We start from the raw sequence: 5,000 nt of genomic DNA, 5'->3' as shown, positions 1-5,000 counted from the left end.
TGACTCCTTTTGCTCCCCGCAGGTCCCCGTAGGACGACCATCACCAGTTAAGGTGTAGTTGACTTGTCAGGGCACGGTAGTCCCCACAAGTCCCCGATTATTCGTGGATATCGTCCTACGAGTTTTTGTGACCCTTGGGTTCCCGGCAGGTCCCCGTAGGACAACCATCACCAGTTAAGGTGTAGTTGACTTGTCAGGGCACGGTGGTCCCCACAAGTCCCCGATTATTCGGAGATATTGTCCTACGAGTTTTTGTGACCCTTTTGTTCCCCGCAGGTCCCCGTAGGACGACCATCACCAGTTAAGGTGTAGTTGACTTGTCAGGGCACGGTAGTCCCCACAAGTCCCCGATTATTCGTGGATATCGTCCTACGAGTTTTTTGTGACCCTTGGGTTCCCGAACTTTGCTACGATGGTTCTGCCTCCAGAGGAGACTTATGAACACTTCGTATCATTTCTTACACCGAACCATGGGATCGCGAGATTGCTCCCGGATCCCTAATCACCTTACATTTTCGTTTCGTTTCCGTACACTACGATGAGCTAATTCAATTTGTTTGTTCGTCTGGCGAACGTTTTATTGCGGAATTACCGCGGTACTTCCAGCCGGGTATGGCTGCCGTACGACCTACAGGATAGATCATCGAACCACTTTTCGTGCATATTGTCCGTCGAGGGTATCACCTCGATACCCCCAACAGACCTTTGGACACTTCCTCACTACTCCTTGGAGCAGCAATCAGGGAACCATATAGTAGGAACAGCCGAATATGGAACTCTTTTCGTACTTTGGACACCTCCTATAACTTGTATGGCGACTTCGGGGACCTTCATTTCGTTCTCAGTTGGTACCCCTATTTCGGTCTTTGGACACCTCGTCTTACCCGTATAACTCACTTTAGGTCCACTTATTTGCCTGATATCTCATCGTGAACCCGTTTTTTCGTACACCGTACACACTAGGAACACCACATATGCGTTTCCCTTTCGATCGTGAAGTTTTCAAATTTTTCGATTTTTGGTCCTAGAAATTCATGAACGGTGGGAGACCAAAATTTTTCATAAAAAAAAAATTTTCACCGTTTGACCATAAAAACCTTCTTTTCGTACATACCCCATCATTTCTTCACGTTTTAGGCCATTTTCTGAAATTTTCGCTTCGATAGTGTGTCCCCTATAATACAAAATGAACATTTTGCATCTCCACAAGTGGCCATTTTTTTCCGCCACTGAAGAACACGACCTCGGGAACTCGGACCTAGGACGTGGCCATGTAAGTCATAGGCCACCCCAACTTTTGCAAAATACTGTTTCTTTTCACTTTTCATGATCTAAGGCGCGTTCCGACGGCGTTTTGAACAAATTTATGAGAAAAAAAATTTTGACCCTCGGACCAAAATTTTTTCGTTCGGGGCCCCATGGCCTATGGCCAGTATGGGAACTCGGGATGCCGATATGACAAAATTTTGTCAAAAAATCACTAAAAAGTCGCTATGGCCCATTATTTAGAGCTTGTTGAGACCTTTCTAAAACACCTTGGTTGACCCCTGTCCGATAAGTAGTTTTCGAGATATTCGAGAAAATGTGATTTTTTGGGACTTAGAAAATTTTTGACCCGTACCCTAAGAAAAAGTGATTTTTTCATAGGACAATTTTTTCTTCGCAAATACTGTTTGGTTTCACTTTTCATTATTAGAAACGCGTTCCGAAGCCATTTTCATCAAAATCTCGTGAAAAAAAAATTTCACCCCCGGACCAAAAGTTGGCCGTTCGGTGCCCTATGGCCTATGGCCAGTATGGGAACCAAGGATGCCGATATGCGAAAAAGTGTCAAAAAATCACTTGAAAGTCGCTATGGCTCATTAAATAGAGCTTGTAAAGACCTTTCTAAAACACCTTGGTTGACCCCTGTCCGATACGTAGTTTTCGAGATATTCGAGAATAAGTGATTTTTTGGGACTTAGAAAATTTTTGACCCGTACCCTAAGAAAAAGTGATTTTTTCATAGGACAATTTTTTCTTCGCAAATACTGTTTGGTTTCACTTTTCATTATTAGAAACGCGTTCCGAAGCCATTTTCATCAAAATCTCGTGAAAAAAAAATTTCACCCCCGGACCAAAAGTTGGCCGTTCGGTGCCCTATGGCCTATGGCCAGTATGGGAACCAAGGATGCCGATATGCGAAAAAGTGTCAAAAAATCACTTGAAAGTCGCTATGGCTCATTAAATAGAGCTTGTAAAGACCTTTCTAAAACACCTTGGTTGACCCCTGTCCGATACGTAGTTTTCGAGATATTCGAGAATATGTGATTTTTTGGGACTTAGAAAATTTTTGACCCGTACCCTAAGAAAAGTGATTTTTTCATAGGACAATTTTTTCTTCGCAAATACTGTTTGGTTTCACTTTTCATTATAAGAAACGCGTTCCGAAGCCATTTTCATCAAAATCTCCTGAAAAAAAATCCGGACCAAAAGTTGGCCGTTCGGTGCCCTATGGCCTATGGCCAGTATGGGAACCAAGGATGCCGATATGCGAAAAAGTGTCAAAAATTCACTTGAAAGTCGCTATGGCTCATTAAATAGAGCTTGTAAAGACCTTTCTAAAACACCTTGGTTGACCCCTGTCCGATACGTAGTTTTCGAGATATTCGAGAATAAGTGATTTTTTGGGACTTAGAAAATTTTCGACCGTGACATATATGAAAAGTGAATTTTTCATAGGACAATTTTTTCTTCGCAAATACTGTTTGGTTTCACTTTTCATTATTAGAAACGCGTTCCGAAGCCATTTTCATCAAAATCTCGTGAAAAAAAATTTCACCCCGGACCAAAAATTTTCATTCATACTTGTCCCGGATGCCGATATGGGAGGACCGGGGGAAAATGTCTTGAAAGTCGCTATGGCTCATTAAATAGAGCTTGTAAAGACTTTCTAAAACACCTTGGTTGACTGTCCGTCCATTTTATTTTCGATAATAAGTGATTTTTTGGGACTTCATTTTTGACCCGTACCGAAAAAGTGATTTTCATAGGACAATTTTCTTCGTAAGTCGTGATGTTCAGTGACGGATTTTGGGACTTAGAAAAAAAAAGTGCTCTCAGGCACATTGGCCGTTCGGTGCCCATGATTTTCATGGCCATATTGTCCCGGTGCCGATATGGAGGAGTGGGGGAACATGTCTTCGAAAGTCGTATGTTCATTGACGGATTTCTAAAGACTTAGAAAAAAATGTGCTCTCAGGCACATTATATGTTTCGATAACAAGTGATTTTCATTCTTCATACTTGTCCCCGTGCCGTATAGTGGAGGACCGGGGAACATGTCTTCGTAAGTCGTGATGTTCAGTGACGGATTTCTGGGACTTAGAAAAAAATGTGCTCTCAGGCACATTATATGTTTCATACACACATGATTTTATTCTTCATACTTGTCCCGTGCCGATATGGGAGGACCGGGGGAACATGTCTCGTAAGTCGTGATGTTCAGTGACGGATTTCTGGGACTTAGAAAAAAAAGTTGCCTCAGGCACATATATGTTCATTACACACATGATTTTCATTCGCATCTTTCCGGCCGTTATATGGGAGGACCGGGGGAACATGTCTTCGTAAGTCGTGATGTTCAGTGACGGATTTCTGGGACTTAGAAAAAAAATGTACCTCAGGCATATTTATATGTACATTGACCCACGTTTCAATGGGGGAACTTTTCCGTATTCCGGACTTGTCATTTTTCGGGTTCCACCTCCCGACAATGTATCTTACTGTGCATTCGACCTTATATAACGCACGGCACCCATTGGGTGACTCCACTTAACCATCTTTCGATAATGCCCGTGTTGCAGATATAATCCCAACACCTACCAGGCTTTATAGTACATTCGAACGTTACATACGATGCACCCCGTATTCCCGGACTTGTACATTTTTCGGGTTCCACCTCCCGACAATGTATCTCTACTGTGCATTACGTACCTATAACGCACGGCACCCATTGGGTGACTCCACTTAACCATCTTTCGATAATGCCCGTGTTGCAGATATAATCCCAACACCTACCAGGCTTTATATGTACATCGAACGTTACATACGATGCACCCCGTATTCGGACTTGTACATTTTTCGGGTTCCACCTCCCGACAATGTATCTCTACTGTGCATTACGTACCTGATAACGCACGGCACCCATGGGGTGACTCCACTTAACCATCTTTCGATAATGCCCGTGTTGCAGATATAATCCCAACACTACCAGGCTTATATGTACATCGAACGTTACATACGATGCACCCCGTATTCCCGGACTTGTACATTTTTCGGGTTCCACCTCCGACAATGTATCTCTACTGGCATTACGTACCTTATAACGCACGGCACCCATTGGGTGACTCCACTTAACCATCTTTCGATAATGCCCGTGTTGCAGATATAATCCCAACACCTACCAGGCTTTATATGTACATCGAACGTTACATACGATGCACCCCGTATTCCCGGACTTGTACATTTTCGGGTTCCACCTCCCGACAATGTATCTTACTGTGCATTACGTACCTTATAACGCACGGCACCCATTGGGTGACTCCACTTAACCATCTTTCGATAATGCCCGTGTTGCAGATATAATCCCAACACCTACCAGGCTTTTATATGTACATCGAACGTTACATACGATGCACCCCGTATCCCGGACTTGTACTTCTTGTACATACTACCGGGCCAGGACGTGCCTTGCGTCCACCATAACACACCAGGCGTAGGTCGCTGAGAGGATCGATGCGAACGCATCTCTACAACTTGAAACTCCTAGCCTGAAGTCCCGTCGTTTGCGGGCGGTCGGTGGGCATCGAAACTAGTCAAGTCCACGGTCGGCGAGGTCGGCGGCCACCGGCGTTCCCTATGGTCAGGTACTAAACACGTGCAGTGCGACCCCCGCGCGATGCGGCCCAGTCTATGAAGCGGGGATGAGGCGCCAGGCTGCAGAGGCAGTTCCAGCGGAT

At 44.3% G+C, this 5,000-nt stretch overlaps 1 non-coding gene across 1 annotated transcript in view; it reads right to left on the bottom strand.

Annotated features, from left to right (window-relative positions):
- Nucleotides 1–4,741: 4,741 nt before the first annotated feature.
- LOC118515394 overlaps nucleotides 4,742–5,000 on the bottom strand; it is a 4,251-nt gene continuing 3,992 nt past the window's right edge. Inside the window, exon 1 of the ribosomal RNA XR_004907075.1 lies at nucleotides 4,742–5,000. This exon is cut by the window's right edge and continues 3,992 nt beyond it. This is a non-coding gene — a ribosomal RNA (large subunit ribosomal RNA).

This window comes from Anopheles stephensi, unplaced genomic scaffold (assembly GCF_013141755.1).
Source record: "Anopheles stephensi strain Indian unplaced genomic scaffold, UCI_ANSTEP_V1.0 ucontig147, whole genome shotgun sequence".
NCBI classification, from domain to species: Eukaryota; Metazoa; Arthropoda; class Insecta; order Diptera; family Culicidae; genus Anopheles; species Anopheles stephensi.
This window is presented reverse-complemented; position numbering and strand designations above follow the sequence as displayed.